Genomic DNA, 7397 nt, shown 5'->3' on the forward strand with positions numbered 1-7397 from the left:
TTAACGCAGAGGGTGGTACATGTATGGAATGAGCTGCCAGAGGATGTGGTGGAAGCTGGTACAATTGCAACATTTAAGAGGCATTTGGATGGGTATATGAATAGGAAAGATTTGGAGGGATATGGGCCAGGTGCTGGCAGGTGGGACTAGATTGGGTTGGGATATCTGGTTGGCATGGATGGGTTGGACCGAAGGGTCTGTTTCCATGTTGTACATCTCTATGACTCTAATTGTCACTGTTTAGATTCTATCTGATAGCTGGGAGAATGCAAATGAGGTGAGGTTAGGTAATAAAGACACCTAAAGCTTGCCAACAAGCTGCTCACTAGCAGGAACATTATCTTACAGTAAAACAATTGTTTGGAAGTAGGCTGTTTTGCTCTTGATGTTGAGAATGCCCTCTCTGGCCTTCCTGTTCAATTTCCCAACCTGTTTTCCATGTCCCATGTTGATCAGGGGTTTGAACAATTCTGCCTTTTGCTTTGAATTCCTAATATTTAAACCAAACCTTTCATGAGAAAAGTGGTCAAAAATCCAAAGAAAACATGACACCATTGCCCATGGGCTTCTATCCTCCATACCAGTCATTTGGGTTTATGTCAACACTTCTGGTTAAATATTGGCTCTGTTTTTTTTTACTTCAAATTCTTATAATTGTTTTGACAATGTTGGCCACAACTTGTGAAGTTTTCAATAAGATTTAGCTCAGCAGCAACCTAAACGATTAGTTATCCAGTTTGGATAAACAACAAGTCCTGTGGAATGTGCAATGCACTAATTTTGGCAAATGCCATGTTTCAGATTACGTAAAAGTGTAATCATGGGCATGTAAAATAAAGCATATGTGTGATAAATTCAGTTTTTTTAAAAAATCAGTTCAAAATGACTTACATAAATGATTTGAAAAATTAAAAGTTGTTTGCAAAAATGATTTTTTAAATTATTTGAATAAAGTAACTTCTGAATTAACAGAAACATTCTGCACACCTGGTAGATTTTAATCCTAAATTTGTAAGTTTTGCCTCTCAAATTTGCATGGAAGGACAATTTTGGAATACGTTACATTGTGATCACTTCAGGCCTGTTATTGATGATAATTGTAGTACAAGAAATTTCATTGAAACATATTGGCTAAAGTATGACTTTTCCTTTTATGTATTAATGCCAATACAAAAATATCCCCGTGACGAAAATAAATACTTCACTTTTACAAAAAAATCGATCAAATATATAATTTTGGTTTGCTATTATATAATATTGCACTATAATAATTGGAAGTGTCATGAAATCAACATGTCACAGTGTACTTAGTTGTCTTTCCAAAGGTCTCATAGCCTCTTAAATTGGGAATGCTCAGGCAATATTGCCACAAAAGGCGTAAAATGTCTGAGAACATTATGATGTATTCTTTTGCCTTATGAGATCCTGTGCACAGAACAGCTGTAAATTCTCAAACTTTTATATAAAAGGATCATATTCCTGTCACTGCAGTCAATGGGATTACATCAGCGAAATGGTTTAATAGCTTCACCCCTTGCTTGATGTGGTCTCAAATGTTTGTCACATAGTTCTGTCCTCATGATGAAATATGATAGGAGGTCAGATCGAGTGACTGGAGCAACTGCAGGTAATTCGTATGCAGTTTTAAAATTTTCCTTACACAGTTGTCCAGAAAAGCTTATCCTTATAGGCACCATCTGGGTTCAGTATGCAAGTGCAAAGTCTCAGAATGACAGTTATGCACATGTTAATTTTAAGCCACACCAATAGAATCCATAGTATTTAAGAATAGCCTCTTGTCAGTTTCCCCTCCCCCTTTAACTCTAACCATCTGTACGCTGAACTATTTTGGGCAAACCCTTCTATGTAGGCCAATATTAGTACTACATTTCTTAGTGGCAATATTACTATATAAATAATGGTATAATTTAATACTGAATTTGCAAAGTTTATTTTATTTTGTAAATGATCTTTAAGAAAGGCATTTATTTGTAAGTGACCTTGATAGTACAGGATTATTTGCCTGTTCATCAGAGAAGATGCCAGTCTTGACTTAGTGATAGCAATCATCTCTAAAGCTACAATGCAAAGACTTGAGTGCATAGCCTAAGCTGACTGAAAGAATACTGCACTGTCACAGGTGCCATCTTTGAGATGAAATGTTAATTGAAGTCCATTTGAAGCACCTCCAAATATCCTGAGGTCTAGTCTGTTCTTGTTTTGGTTCAAAAATTTTTTTCTTTTACATTTGATAAAAAGCACTAGCATTCATAATGAGAAACATTATGGATTTTGTTAGAAAGCTGTCATGTTAAAATGTTAACATTTTAAGTGAAATCGATGGAAATCTCTACGATTTGGATAATTTGACGTGCATAAAAAGTGTCATAGGTGAGCTAATACAATAGAAAGTGCTCATCTATCCAACATTTCTCTTAGTTGACTGACCAGATTGTGCAAGATAAGACAACTGGCGTAGAATTAATTGCATTCCTGTAGATAGTAGGCAGTTAGACTGAAAATCTTTAACGTTTGGTGTGTATAAATTGAAAGTCTTTATTTGTGGTACCCAAAGATATTGAAATGTAATAGGGAAGTAGTGCATTGAGAATCCATTTGGAAATAACAAAGGATGCCTAATAGCTGAACTACAGATTTGGGTGAAAGTAGGCAATTATTTTTCAAATAAAAACAATGGTACCTCACATCTTGAGACCAAAATTAGACATGTTGTGGGTGTGGTATAAAAAGTAAAGGCATACTTGTTAGTACAATGCAGTTTAGACTTACATTCAACTCTAGGACTATACAGCAACTTCCATTCATCAGAATGGTTTGAGGTAAGTGACTGTGAATGCACAGGAATTGTATGTTTATTATAATCAATATATCAACTGAAAGTAAATCACTAGTCAAGTTCAGAATTTTTTCATAAAAATATTAAAGTTACTAACATTAGATGTTTGGGCTTGTTAATATGATTAGCTGGAGTGGCTAATAATCTTATACTGCACAGGAGCAAACAAGTGCATACTTGTTAAGTTCATTTAGTTAATGCTGACATCATCTGTGTTAATATTCTGGAGTCCATTCACTTTCCTTCATTACTGCCATTAGTCTCAAATGAACTGTTCCATCATGGGGAGATAAGGTAGCCTGTAGCTTTCTCAAATTAATGAGTAATTAATACAGGAATGAAGTTAGTCCTTGAATTACATTATCCACGCTACTCTTCATTAAACCTGTTTTTTTTAGCTGTTTGGTACATTTATGACGAAATCAGTTACGATATAATTAAATTGTCTAGTAGACTTGAATGGCTGACAGTTGTAATATTTGTTCCTTTAGCCTGATATCTGATACACAGGAATACAAACAATAAACATTAAATGCATGCAGTCTTTATTGTAACTTGAACTGGAATATATATACTATGAGTACAAAAGCACACTGGCACAGGTCTCATTCTGCTGGTTTACGCCACCACTCCCGGGTCATTTGAGATGTGACATCACCTCCTCTGGTGAGTTCCACTTACAGTCTCTTAAAATGATTCCACAACATCCTCCGTTTTACAAAAGATAAGAAAATATCAGGGAGTTTGGGCTGACAGATATAAACAGGAGCGTCAGGGGTGCTGTTCACTCTAGGAGGCAGCTGTGAAGTAGCTTGATCAGTGTCATGTACTATGCATGTGTAAATAAAAGGTGACTTAGTGATGGGATACCAGCCTTCGTGAAGTTATTCCAGTCTCAGTAATTAGAAAACATTTGCATGATTTATCAAGATTGTGGTTGAGACTAGTGTTGCAGGAATTAAATGAAATATAATTCAAAAGTACATAAAATTTTAACAAAACTCAAATGTATGGCTTACTTATTTGACTATAAGATGAAGTCCACACATACAAACATTGTATCACTTTCTAAAGGGTATCATCTGAAAATCGCACCACTGGATGTCATGACCTCATGTGCCATGGTCTGGTTGCATATCACAGCAACCTCAGCAAATTACTAATGTTTGAGAACTTTGACCTTGGTTTTGAAAAATGCGGTGCTGGAAAAGCACAGCAGGTCAGGCAGCATCCGAGGAGCAGGAGAGTCGAGGTTTCAGGCATAAACCCTTCTGTCCAACTTGACATCACGTTGGTCTGGGCCTGCATGCCTTTCATATGACATCTTCATCTTCATCTGTACATCACCTACTGTCAAAAAATTAGTAAGGTGAAGACTGCTTTAACTTGCACTTTAAGTCATACTGTACTGCTATCTACACGTTTCAATGCCTGTCTGGAACATCCCTGTGCTGTAGGTATTGGCACATACACTGTCTCTGAGGCTGCTTGCTTCTGATAATCTTCAAATCCTTGTGTACTTTTCAACTTCTTGATTTAAATTGTTACACTGCAGGTTATCAAATACAGCTCTCCATTGTGGTATCAAAGTGCTTGTTCTATACTCTGTTTTCTCTTTCACTGATGTCAGAGTCATGTTACATCAGTTAAATCAACATGATTTACAAGAATCTCATTTTATCAGTCACCCAAGTTCAAAAGACTAGCCCTGAGGTGTAGCATTGCATTAATATCTTATCCAGTCTGCTTACATTTCAAAATCAACAATGTGATGATTCAAGTCATGCATGCAGCCGTACTGATGGACTTTGGATAATGTTGTGATGATCTTTAAAAGATTTAATCATAAATGGCCTTGATGTAATTGGATTGAAATATCAGTACAAAGAACTTTGGTATTACCCGTAAAATTCATCCCTTGGGCTATAGCAGACTCTTTTCAATATGAGAAAAGGTAGCAGGCACATTTGCTTACACCTCGTATGGTTTCAGGTCATGCTTCCATAATTACCTAGCAGAGAAATGATAGGTCATGTGTCATCCCATCTCTAAGTTGTTTGCATTTGTGCTGTCCAAAGTTTATGAGATTTATGCTCAATCCAGTATCCAAACTTGGGTAAGTAATTCTAGCAAGATGTCTGTACTTGTATTCAGGTTAGGCAAGCCACTCTGTGTCCAACACAACAATTTGCTGCTTGGTTTACAGTGGTATTCATAATTGTTCTTTGCCAAAGGCCTCTGTAAATACGGAGGAGCACTTGTAAAGGCTTTGCATCAGATGATTTCAAGTGACTTGTGGTCAGTCTCTGCAGTGAACTGCTTTATGAACAGCCAGTTCTGAAATGTGACTATACCAAAGGACAAGGCTCAGGTCTCACATTTAGTGTTGGAATAGTGGTCCCAAGTCTCTTATAAGCTTTGGCATAAAGATGCTGATCTTCCTTTCCTGCAAAACATAAGCGCCCAAACTATTTTGGATGCATTAACCTGCAAAATTACGTTAGAATTGTAGTATTGAATTACACGAGTCTCCTACCCCAGGGAAAAGACCTTGTCTATTTACTCTATCCATCCCCTCATGATTTTATAATCCGCTATAAGATCACCCCTCAGCCTCTAATGCTCGAGGAAAAACAGCCCCAGCTAATTCAGCCTCTCCCTATAGTTCAAACACTCCAACCTTGGCAACATTCTTGTAAATATTTTCTGAACCCTCTCAAGTTTCACAACATCCTTCCTCTCAGAGAGAGACCAGAATTACACGCAATATTCCAAAAGTGGCCTAACCAATGTCCTGTAAGCTGCAACATGACCTCCCAACACTCAACGTTCTGACCAGTAAAGGAAAGCATACCAAATGCCTTCTTCACTATCCTATCAACTTGCAACTCTACTTTCCAGGAAATATGAACCTGCTCCACCTGGTCTCTTTGTTCAGCAAAACTCCCCAGGACCTTACCATTAAATTTAAAAGTTTTGCCCTGATTTACCTTTCCAAAATGCAGCACCTCACATTTATCAAAATTAAACTCCATCTGCCATTCCTCGACCCATTGGCCCAACTGATCGAGATCCCGTTGTATTTTGAGGTAACCTTTTTTGCTATCCACTACACCTCTCATTTTGGTGTCATCTGCAAGCTTACTACCTGTACCTCCTATGTTCATGTCCAAATCATTTGTAATAATAATGAAAAGCAGTGGACCCAGCTCTGATTCTTGTGGCACACCACTGGTCACAGGTCTCCAATCTGAAAAGCAAACCTCCACCATTACCCTCTGTCTTCTACCTTTGAGCTAATTCTGTATCCAAATGACAAGTTCTCTCTATATTCAATGTGATCTAACCTTGTTGAACGTCTTACTGAAGTCCATAAAGATTAGGTCCACTGCTCTGCCCTCATCAATTCTCTTCATTACTTCAAAACAACTCCTGGAAGTTAGTGAGACATGATTTCCCACACACAAAGCCAAGTTGACTATCTCTAATCAGGCCTTGCCTTTCCACATACATGCACATCCTGTCCCTCAGGATTCCCTCCCAACAATGTGCCCACTACTGATGTCAGGCTCACCAGTCTATAGATCCCTAGCTTTTCCTTACCACCTTTCTTACATAATGGTACCACATTAGCCAACCTTCAGTCTTCCACCACCTCCCTGTGACTATCAATGATACAAATGTCTCAGAAAGGGGCCCAGCAATCCATTCCCTAGCTTCCCATAGATTTCTAGGGTACACCTGATCAGGTCCTGGAGATGTATCCACCCTTATGCTTTTTAAGATATCCAGCACCATCACCTCTGTAATGTGGACATTTTTGAAGATGTCGCCATCTATTTGCCTACATTCTGTATCTTCCATGTCCTTCTCCACAGTAAACACTGATGCAAAATACTCATTTAGTATCTCCCTGCAGTTCTACACATGGACTGCCTTGCTGATCTTTGAGGGGCCCTATTCTCTCCCTAGTTACCCTTTTGTTCTTAATGTATTCATAAAATCCCTTTGGATTCTCCTTAACCCTATTTGCCAAAGCTATCTCATGTCTCCTTTTTGAGCTCCTGATTTCCTTCTTCAGTATACTTCTATTGCCTTTATACTCTTCTAAGGATTCACTCAATCTCTGCTGTCTTTACCTGACAAATACTTCCTTCTTTTTCTTAACCAAAACATCAATTTCTCTAGTCATCCAGCATTCCCTACACCTACCACCCTTGCCTTTCACCCTAACAGGAACTTACTGTGTCTGGACTCTCATTACTTCATTTCTAAAGACTTCCCATTTTCTAACTGTCTCTTTACCTACGAACATCCTACCAACACATTCCACCCCGACCTTAAATTCACCTGGACCATCTCTGACACCTCCCTCCCCTTCCTGGACCTCTCCATCTCCATTAAAGACAACCGACTTGACGCTGACATTTTTTACAAACCCACCTACTCCCACAGCTACCTGGATTACACCTCTTCCCACCCTACCTCCTGCAAAAATGCCATCCAGTATTCCCAATTCCTCCGCCTCCACCGTATCTGC

This window comes from Chiloscyllium plagiosum, chromosome 14 (genome assembly GCF_004010195.1).
Source record: "Chiloscyllium plagiosum isolate BGI_BamShark_2017 chromosome 14, ASM401019v2, whole genome shotgun sequence".
In the NCBI taxonomy this organism is placed as follows: domain Eukaryota; kingdom Metazoa; phylum Chordata; class Chondrichthyes; order Orectolobiformes; family Hemiscylliidae; genus Chiloscyllium; species Chiloscyllium plagiosum.